This window comes from Chenopodium album, chromosome 7 (assembly GCF_948465745.1).
Source record: "Chenopodium album chromosome 7, dcCheAlbu1.1, whole genome shotgun sequence".
NCBI classification, from domain to species: domain Eukaryota; kingdom Viridiplantae; phylum Streptophyta; class Magnoliopsida; order Caryophyllales; family Amaranthaceae; genus Chenopodium; species Chenopodium album.
The window spans coordinates 9,194,975-9,206,635 of NC_137840.1; the positions used below are offsets into that span (position 1 = coordinate 9,194,975).

An 11,661-nucleotide genomic window follows, 5' to 3' on the forward strand; every position below is an offset into this window, starting at 1 on the left:
TTTTGCTGCCTTTAAATGTACATGCAGAAAATCAATGAAAACATGTCAGCCCACAAAAGTTCATTAATACACAAATGACTTAACTGTTACTGGACACATTTTAGGAACCTTACCATCCATTTAGCATTCTATACAGCTGACATAGAACCTTGAAAGCGGGTCGGTTCAACGACATTTTACATGGATCCGCCTCTTCTATTCTTCTTGTTTTGTTCCAACCGCTTCATTCTTATATATTGGATCATTGGCAACATTTTGCATCATGGCTTCGTGGACATTTTAATTAAGCCATTTTGGTTTGACACCATTCATCCTCTTTGTGATCTGGTAGAACATGTCACGTAGGCAATTTGCAAACTTGAATTCGAAAGTTTGCTTCACATGCTCGTTTAACTCAGGTGCCCACTTGATTTTTTTCTGCAAATCAAGAACCGAGTTTTTATTACAAATTCTACTCCATCAATATACTTTATAAAACATGTATTATGTTAGGTTAAAGTCATCATACGCATAACAAGTTCCAAAATTGTTCTCTCGTTTTTTCATCAACCTCTCCGTAATTCTTCCAAGGCTCTCGATAGTAACCGGTTAGCGTGTCGGAGAGCATATTCTTCACCGGCTTATCATCAAACCTATAATAAAGGATAGACATTCATGTAAGTAGATAATCAATAGAAAGTGAACAAAACATGCTAAAAGTAATACAAATTTACTTTATCAAAATAAATACGAATTTAAGGATATTTCATTACAACTACATGACAGGGTAAAGTCGTATCCCCTAATAAAAAATAATTACCTAAATCACTAACTAAGGTAGATAGGGAAGTAGGGTCGAACTCCACAGGGAAACAAGTCTTTTTAGTTCTAATTAATTATTATATTCTAAATTATCCAAGTAACCAATGTTTTTAATGTGAATTCTATACTACGAAAAATGAGTTTAAGGAGAAAAGAAACAATAATAAGAAGGCCTAGGGTCACAGGTTCACCAATAATTAATATTCCGGGATAGAACGAAGTAATTAATAATTAACAATGCATAGATAACATGATTAACATGCTCTCGCAATTTATTAACCAACATAGATCTAACAGGCTCTCGCAATTTATTAGACCTAAGTTCCTATTAAAAATAGCCTTTAATATTAAATCAACATCTGCTCGATTCATCAATTCAATATTGCTAAACATTCACAATCAAATTACATCTGCTCGATTCATAATCTAATTGCAAAGAATTAAAACAATTCAATAGGAAATTATCATGCAATATCAACAATCAATAATAACAAACTATCCCTTCATATTAATTATGGATCCCCATAAACCCTAGAATTAAACTACTCACTAATCATCATAACTAAATCAATCAAATAAATAAATAAGAACATAATCAAGAAAACAATTAAAATAGCTGAAATTAAAAAGGGAAGAAATTGTACCAAACTAAATCTGGAATTAATGAAGGAATTAAGAACAAGAGTTTAGAGAGAATTTAAGATAGAGAAAAATACTAAGTAGAGAGAGAAAGTCTAAGAGAAAAGAGATAAGTAAATAATCCGTACAAAACGTATATATACTTCCCCTAAAACACGAATTAAACTAAGCTTAATCAGACTCTAGAAAAACACGCGCCCGATCGGGTTCGCCCGATCGGGCCCGCCTTTTTTACAACGCTTCTTCAGATATGCCGCGCCCGATCGAGCCTACGCTCACCCGATCGGGCGCGCCTTTCCTTCATGGCACTCATGCGCGCAGCCGCCCGATCGGGCCCGGTCTTCATCTTCAAGGCTTGGACTTCGATTGGGCTAGATTTCTCGGCCCAATCCATATTTCCTCTCGAGTCTCGAATACATGGTCCAAATGCCTCGTGATCCAAATAACCGAGCCCTTAGTCACCGGTTCTCACCGATCTTGGGCTCCAAAAGTGGTCGTGTCCTTCTAGCTTCCGTAGTCGATCCAATAAGGCCCGGGAAAATGCTCCAAGAGTGCAATTTCCTGTAAAATATAACTAAAACTACGAAAACACTAGAACACACAAATTAGTAATAAAAGTGGCCCGAAAGAGCCAAAAACACTACTAATAATGACCACGGGACGGGGGTAAAACACTATATAAAATAGACATATCAAATTCCCCCAAGCCAAACCTTTGCTTGTCCCTAAGCAAAGAGCTCATCAATGAACATATAAAACATACTTCACCCCAATAAACAAATCAAAAGCCAATGATTCAAGGTAAAATTAAATGAACATGCTTCAACATCAATCAATCTTATTCATCTAATCACCCTTCCTCCCCAACAATTGTCAAGTAGAGCAAACCACAAGAGCATATAGAATTCAAGACTAGTGCTCACACACTCGACTCTCATTTATGTGGCGAGTAAAGAATGTACTCGATCGCTCTCCACCCAACCCCTTTAATGTGAACAATGCCCTCCCAACTCACACTCTCGTGTGTATAAAAACATTGAACGCTCATCCTACTAGTCGACTCGAAATATGCCAAGTCATAACTTGCATTGAAAAACAACACTTTCACATTTACATAACTTCTATGCACAAGGTCGGAAGGTCTTTTAAGCTTGTAATGTAAGGCTAGGGTAAAGGTAGGATAAATTTGGGATTATGTGAGAGAAAAGCTATGCATTAAGGGAGCCAAATCCTAATAAACCCATGATAAAAAAATAATGATCATACACATCTCCAACATAACCAACTCCAACAACAAACCACCAAATATATACTCCAAACAATAAAAACAATCCCAACACTCACAATTTCACTCATAAAAATATGATAATGTAGAACTTGAGTGAAAAACAAACCCTTTAACTCATAACTTGAAATATTTACATTGAACTCAATTTTTTTTTTCTTTTCTTTTGATTAACTTTCACTTAGAACATTGGAACATCAAACATTTTTCTTTTTTTTTTCTTAGAAGTTCACTTTCTTTTTTTTCAAATTTCTCACTTTTTTTTCTTTGAACTTCTTTTTTTTCATCACACTTTTATTTTTCTCAAATATATACAACTTTCAAACTCATAAAAACAAAAATATGATCAAGAACAAATTACTTCTCAAAACCCACCCAAATTGTGCAAATAAAGTGCACAATACAAACTCCCTCACCTCACTCACTAATAGCTCCCCCAAGCCAATGCAAGCTTGGGACTAGTAACCAATGGGGCAATTAAGGCTTGTAATGTGGCTATAAACAATAAAAGGGCACAAGCAACAACATGGGTGACAAGAAGGGAACAAATGTATCTAAATACTCTGAAGGCTACCTAAAAGAATTAATGCCTTCGTCCTCCTCATGTGCATAATAAAAAGTCATGAAACACTACTCATAGTTGCAAATCAAAACTCAAATTTATTGACATACCAGGAATTATGGAACTATCACACATTTCCTAACCAAATCAACTAGTCAAGCACTATATTCACAAGTAGTTGGGCAAAATTGACGCAAGTTTAGGAATCCAAACAATTAGACTTCAAATCATGACCAACAAATCCACAAAATTCATCATCAAATACCAAGAATCAAAACAATTTTCTCAAGTATGGGGCACAGGGAAGTATGATTTACAATTCATTGGAACGTATTTTTGAATTTTTTTATTTTTCAATTTTTTTTGTATTTTTCAAATATAAGAAAGCAATAAAAACTACACTAGGAAAGCCAAAAAAAACTATACTAGAAAGCAAATAAAGAGAGAAAAGGAAGAGAATTTCCAAGGTGAAAGAACATCCCCCCAAGCCAAATCAAGCAATGCCCTCATTGACTTGGGAGAGTAGCCTACTCCTCATCCTCATCCATCCTAGAATAACCCCCGCCGTGGCTAGAACCGGCTCCTCCATGGCTAGAGCCACCACCGCCATACCCCGAACCACCGGCATAGTAGTTAGGGTCTACATTCCCACCCATACCCCCATATCCGTGGACCGAAGAGTAGTCCACATAAGTACCATAAGCACCGGGGTGAGAATACCCTCCTTGGGGGTATTGGAACCAATCGGGAGTAAGGGAATCGGGAGGAATAGCCCCCCGACGGGCATAATCATCATACATGGGGTAAAGGCCCCTCCCTAGGTTCCTCTCTATAATACCAACCCGCCCATCTAGGGTGCTTAACCTAGAGTCTAGGTTTTGCATCATGCCCTCAACCCTCCCTTGCCCCGTCTCAATGCGGTCTAGTTGGCTCCTAAAAGCCGAAAAGTCATATGGGGCATTGGGGTCGACATTGTAATCGACCGAGGAAGTGGGCATGCCGTAGGTGAAAGGTGGGGGTGGTTGGTAGTGGGGTGAGTGGTGAATGGGGGATTGGTGGGGTTGTGGTGAGGGGTGAGGTGGTTGAACCTCACCTTGACCATTTAACCCGAAAGTATAAGAGGGCTTCCCCCTCTCAAATTTGGTCAAGGCGGGGTTGGGTAAGGTAAAGGCTTGGTCCCTCCTACCCGATTGTCGGTGGAAAATCCACCAAGTATCACTCCCCACCGGTTGTACCCAATTCAAACTCCCTAAATAGGGTAGGTCCATTAGGTTTGATCCCACAACTTTCCTATGGCCATCGGGGTTCCAACCTAAGTGTTTCCTAGCTATATGGGTCACTAACCCCCCAAAGTAAATAGGCGCTCTAGACCTACTAGCCTCGGCCGCATTGGCCGCCCTTTGGAAATGATTGGCTATCCTATGGGGTATGTTTAATTTTTCAGCATTAGGAATTATAAAGGATGCCAATAGTTCCAATTCATCCCTCCGAACATGTGCCGGTTCATGCCTCCCAAAAATGGTGAGGCCGACAAATCTTTGCCAAAGTTTGGGGACGGGATGTTGAATCCACGTCCCTTTGGCATGTTGGAGGTTCACTAAATCCTCCCCGGTTAACCTCTTATAGACCACGGCGGTGTGGTCTTGAGAGGGTTCAATAGGCTTGTCCGATTTTAAGTCAAACAACTTTCCAAATTCTTTTAAAGTTAGTCTCACATTGTTGTTTAACAATCGAAATTGTACATGAGTGATGAGTGCATTCATTTTAATAACATTAAAACTTGAGATAAATTCCAATGTTAAATAATCATAAGTATCGTGGCACATTTGAAAAAAAACCACTCATGCCTATGCCCTTAAACAATTTTTCTACGTATTTATCAAGACCTAGCCTAGCTAATGTAGGATGATGAATGAAACGGGTAGAAATTACCTGACGATCGATGAGGTTGATCATCCGAACCCGTTGCTCCTCCGAGGTGATTACAACCTCCTCCCATCCCGGAATTTGAAGGTCCGGGTTGATTGTTGGTTGTGGTGCACTTGAGCTCTCACCCCTTTGATTCCTTGAACGCTTGGAGGCCATTGTCTTTGAAAATAGTGGAAAAATTGAGGATTCTCTCTCTTAGGGTTTGAGAAAAGTTGAGAGAAAATTGGGGAAAATTAGTATAGATTGTAGAGGAAGATGAGGGGAGATGGAATATGTAAGAATTTTTTATTTTGGATGAGAGAATTAGGGAAGATCTTGGATTGAAGTGTAAGTTTAAGGTTTGAAAATGGAGGTTTTAGAGAGAGAAAGTGAATGAAGAAGATGAAATAAGGAGAAAATGAGGAAAGAAAGAAGAGAAAAGAAAATAAAGGGGGGACGGCCTGAAGGCGCGCCCGATCGGGCGAGCCTCGCCCGATCGGGCGAAAGTGCGGAATTCCAAAACTCAAGTTGCGCGCCCGATCGAGCGCGAACGCGAACGAAATTTTCGCCCTTTGCTCGCCCGATCGGGCGAGCTTCGCCCGACATATCTTTTTCTTTTACTCGATTTTCCAAAAAAATTGCCCGATCGGGCAAGCTCCGCCCGATCGGGCGAAAATTGCCCCTGAATCCAACTGTGCTTGCGCGCCCGATCGGGCTGTTTTGCCCGATCGGGCGAATTTAGTTCCGATTTTTAGCTCGCTTTCGCGCCCGATCGGGCAACGTCGCCCGATCATTGCTGCTTAATTCTGGGTAGCTTGCGCGCCCGATCGGGCGAGCCTCGCCCGATCGGGCCCGAGAGAGCCTTATTCCCCGATTTCGTTTCTTCTTCAAAATTTTTCTAAGTCTTTATACCTGTCAAATTCATACCTGTACAACAACACTTACAACTGGTGAAATATCACTCTCCTCGCCTCTCTAAAAAAATAAAAATAAAATAAGAAAAATTAAGGAAAAGGAAAACTAGCCTAGAAAGCATGAAATACGGGTTGCCTCCCGCAAAGCGCTGGTTTATCTAGGTCCCGCACGACCTTCTCACCACCTTGAAGCTCATGTTGGAAGTGGAGTTAGGAGAGTATCCTCCACATCTCTAATGGTAGCACCTTCATGATACAATTTCAACCTTTGGCCATTCACCTTGAATTCTTCACCTTTGTCATTCACCAACTCTACCGAACTAAATTTGTTCACCTTTGTGACAGTGAAGGGACCGGACCATCTAGACTTCAACTTTCCTGGGAAAATTTTCAATCTAGAATTAAAGAGAAGAACCTTATCGCCCGGTGCAAACTCTCTTGGTAAGATCCTCTTGTCATGCCACTTCTTGGTCTTCTCCTTGTAGATCTGGCACTATCATATGCCGACAATCTAAACTCATCCAACTCATTGAGTTGAAGGAGTCTCTTCTTACCCGCGGCCTTAGAATCCATATTAAGCTCTTTGATCGCCCAAAAAGCTTTGTACTCCAATTCTACGGGAAGATGACATGCCTTACCATAAACCAATCTATAAGGTGAAGTACCAATCGGTGTCTTAAATGCTGTTCGGTATGCCCAAAGTGTGTCATCAAGCTTCATGCTCCAGTCTTTCCTTGACTTGGCTACTACCTTTTCTAGGATCGCCTTGATTTCCCTATTAGAGACCTCAACTTGACCACTAGTTTGAGGGTGGTAACTAAGCCCTGTTCTGTGATATACGCCATACTTCTTGAGGAGGTTATCCAATTGTCTTTCATGGAAGTGGGTACCCCCATCACTAATAATAGCTCGTGGAACACCAAACCTGGGAAATATGATCTTCTTGAAGAGCTTAATGACTACCTTGGAATCATTTGTTGGTGAAGCTATGGCTTCTACCCACTTGGACACATAATCTACGGCTACAAGTATGTAACAATTCCCATTGGAAGATGGGAACGGTCCCATATAATCGATACCCCAAACATCAAATATTTCGACTTCGAGAATCCCAGTTTGGGGCATCTCATGCCTCCGCAAAATGTTGCCAGTCCTCTGGCAAGAGTCACAAGCCTACACAAAAGTGTTAGCATCTTTAAACATAGTAGGCCAAAAGAAGCCTGACTCATTAATCTTAGCCACCGTTTTAGTGGGGCCATGATGTCCACCATAAGGTGAAGTATGACAACTGGTAAGGACGCCGTGAACCTCCCATTCGGGAACACACCTGCGAAATAATCCATCTGCACACTCACGAAACAAAAAAGGGTCATCCCAAAAATAATGTTTAACATCATAAAGGAATTTCTTTTTATGTTGGTGGACAAGTCAGGAGGTAGAGTACCACCCACTATATAATTAGCAAAATCGGCGTACCAAGGGTGATGCTCTACAACTGCATACAGGTTGTCATCAGGGAAAGAATCATCTATAGGTAAAGAATCCTTACCCTCATCATACCTGATACGTGACAAGTGGTCTGCCACTACGTTCTCTGCTCCCTTTTTATCTTTTATTTCAATGTTGAAATCTTGGAGCAAGAGAACCCAACGGAGTAGCCTTGGCTTTGATTCCGCCTTAGCTATCAAGTATTTCAATGCTGCATGATCAGTAAAAACAATAACTTTAGAACCAACTAGATATGATCTAAATTTTTCTAAAGCATAAATAACAGTAAGAAACTCCTTTTCTGTGGTGGCATAGTTTACTTGGGCTTCATCTAAGGTTTTGCTAGCATAATAAATAGCATGCAAAACCTTGTCCTTCCTCTGTCCGAGCACGGCTCCTAGTGCAAAGTCACTTGCATCACACATGATCTCGAAAGGAAGGTTCCAATCGGGAGCACATATGATGGGTGCCGATATCAAAGCCTGCTTAATCCTGTTAAAAGCCTCAAGACACTCGTCAGTAAAAATAAATGGGGCATCCTTGAGCAAAGCTGTGTCAGTGGTTTAGCAATTTTAGAAAAATCTTTGATAAAGCGGCGATAAAACCCCGCATGACCCAAGAAGCTTCTAACTCCCTTAACATTGACTGGGGGAGGTAATTGCTCAATCACTGATATTTTAGCTTTGTCTACTTGTATGCCCTTATCAGATATAATATGGCCAAGGACTACTCCCTCTGTCACCATAAAGTGACATTTCTCCCAATTAAGTACTAAGTTGCACTCTTCACATCTTTCAAAATTTTAGCGAGATTAATTAAGCATGAATCAAATGAAGAACCATATACGCTAAAATCATCCATAAAGACCTCCATAATAGACTCTATGAAATCAGAAAAAATGCTCATCATGCAACGTTGAAAGGTAGAAGGTGCATTACATAAACCAAAGGGCATTCTACGATATGCAAAAGTGCCATAAGGGCATGTAAAGGTGGTCTTTTCCTGATCTTCAGGGTGAATCGGAATTTAGAAAAATCCCGAATACCCGTCCAAATAGCAAAAGAATTTGTGATTAGCTAACCTCTCAAGCATTTGATCAATAAAGGGGAGAGGGAAGTGATCCTTTTTAGTGGCGATATTTAGTCTACGATAGTCTATGCACATACGCCACCCTGTTACAGTTCTAGTGGGAATTAATTCATTTTTATCATTAGTTATCACAGTCATCCCACCCTTCTTCGGTACTACCTGCACAGGACTTACCCACTTGGAGTCAGAAATAGGATAGATGATACCTGCATCAAGTAATTTCATCACCTCTTTCTTGACTACTTCCTACATATTTGGATTTAATCTTCGTTGGGGTTGAATGCAGGGCTTGTAATTTTCCTCTAGATGAATCCTGTGCATGCAAAAATTAGGGCTAATACCCTTGAGATCATCAATACTGTACCCTATAGCCTTCTTATGGGTTTTGAGGACCCCTAGAAGTTGGGAAGATTGTAGGTCAGTGAGTGCAGTACTGATGGTCACGGGGTGTAGTTCCTGCTCATCTAGAAAAACATATTTCAAATGAGAAGGGAGAGGTTTTAGCTCAGGTTTCTAGACCTCAGCAGGTTTGATTCCTGAACTAAATTTACTACCTTCATTGTCTCCTTGGGGCTTAACTCTTCTAAGGAAAGAGCCTTTTCAATATCCTGTATCTCATTACCCCAAATGCTTGCATTGTCGCTAGATAAATTCCCGCAGAGAACTTCCTCTAAGGGATCCTTCGCAAGAACCTGTGGCAAGATATCAACACAAATATCGTCCATTATATCAATCGTATCAATATAACAACAATTTTCCTCTAACATAGGCCCTTTCAAAACCTTCCCTAAATTAAAGGTAACATTATCGTCACCTACAGAAAGGGTTAGTTTACCATTTTTCACATCAATAATAGCTCCTGCAGTGTGGAGGAAAGGCCTACCTAATATAATGGGTATTTGTGTGTCCTCTGCCATATCTAAAACAACAAAATCAACCGGAATAAAAAATTTACCAACTCTGACAGGTACGTCCTCTAAAATACCTAAGGGATATTTTACCGAACGATCTGCCATTTGCAAAGTTATATTAGTAATTTTTAATTCCCCCATATTTAATTTAGCACATATAGATGATGGCATGACACTGACACTAGCACCCAAATCACATAAAGCTTTATCAATAAAAACATTCCCAATGTGACAAGGGATAGAAAAACTACCGGGATCCTTTAATTTAGGAGGTGATTTATTTTGCAAATAAGCGCTACACTCCTCTGTGAAAGCTACAGTTTCTACTTCATTAAAGGCCCTTTTCCTAGTCAGAATGTCTTTCATGAATTTAGCATAAGCAGGTACTTGAGTGATTAAATCAGTGAAAGGAATTTTTACCTACAGGTTTTTCACAACCTCTAAAAACTTACCGAATTGTTTATCAAGCTTACTCTTCAGTTGCCTATTTGGGAATGGAAGCTTGATAACTGGGCTCTGCACATCTCCTCCCTTATCCTGCAATTTACCCTGCACAGAAACATTAGTAGGGTTAGTATCTTTTTGTAGCCCTGCAGGGCTAGCAGGATTACCGTTTGGTATAGAGGAATCTAGATCAGGAACTGGTCCATCTTCCTTTGGCATAGGAGGTCCATCATAATGTGAACCACTCCTTAGAGTGATTGCATTAGCATGATCTGTAGGATGGATAGGTTGTGATGGTAGAGCTCCCTGCTGACGGGATTGTAGGGTAGATGAAAGTTGTGCAATTTGATTGTCCATGATTTTATTATGGGCTAGAATAGAATCAATTTGCGCATCCTTACTCTCCATATGCTTTTGCATATTAGCTAGCATCGCTCTAATTTCTGTCATGGCAGGGTCGGAAGATGATGAGGGTGATTCTTGGCTTTTCTGGCCGGCATTAGGATGGTAATATTTTTGCTGTGGTGGGGGTTGCTGTTGTGGTTGTTGTGGAGGTGGAGGGTTTTGTACATTGGTGCTCCGGTATGAAAGATAAGGATGGTTTTTATAACCGGCATTGTAGGAATTGGAATAGGGGTTATTTTGCCTATAGGTTTGGAAGGCATTAACTTGTTCCATAGAGCTCCTACAATCTTGCTCCCAATGACCTACAATTCCACAATTTTCACAAAAAGCTTCATGGTTAGCAACAGCAGAAACATTAGCTACAGAGTTAGGAGCAGCAGTAAGATTATCTAATTTTTGACAAATAGATGTTAATTGGGCTTGCAAAAAGGATACGGAATCGACATTATGTTTTCCCTTATTTGCAAACCCCCTCGGATTCCCATATTGGGAATTGTGTATTGCCATGTCTTCGATAACCTGTCCTGCATCATCCACATTTAAATTCATAAACCTCCCACTAGCTGCCGAATCTAGTACTGATCTAGAAGAATTTCCAAGTCCATTATAAAATGCTTGGATCAATTGCCATTGTGCTAGATTATGGTGGGGGCACTCTCTCTGTAGATCCTTGAACCTCTCCCAAGCCTCATATAACGTTTCGTCGGCCTCTTGAGCGAAGTTCTGAATAGCACTTCTTAGCACCGCTATTCTCTCTGCAGGATAATATTTATTATAGAAATTCAAAGCAAGAGTTTCCCAGTCAGTAATACCAAGTGCAGTTCTATTCAAGCCGTTAAACCATAATTTTGCTTTGCCACATAATGAAAAGGGAAAAAGAATCTCCCTGATTTGGTCCTGCGTAACCCCGACTTGTCTAATGGTGTTACAATATTGGAAGAAATCTGCGATGTGAAGATTAGGATCTTCACCCTTAGCTCCGCTGAACTGCTTCCTCTCTATCATAGTGATAAATTGGGGCTTGATCTCAAATTGAACTCCATCTAGAGCCGGAGTAGGAGTAAGGTGTGGGAAATCTGTGAGCTTCGGTTGCGAATAATCACTGAGTTTCTTCTGGGCCGTCATCTCTGATTCTGAATCTGAAGGAATGTCTGTATCACTAGAATCAGGGGGGGATCTCTTCGATCGTTATCCTCCTCAGAACCCGCCAGAATT

At 40.4% G+C, this 11,661-nt stretch overlaps 1 non-coding gene across 1 annotated transcript; it reads left to right on the forward strand.

The window, feature by feature from the left end:
* The first annotated feature begins 11,083 nt into the window (after positions 1-11,083).
* LOC145641325 (small nucleolar RNA R71) lies at positions 11,084-11,190 on the forward strand. Its single transcript, XR_014115364.1, has one exon. It is a non-coding gene; the product is annotated as a small nucleolar RNA R71 (small nucleolar RNA).
* The last annotated feature ends 471 nt before the right edge of the window (positions 11,191-11,661 follow it).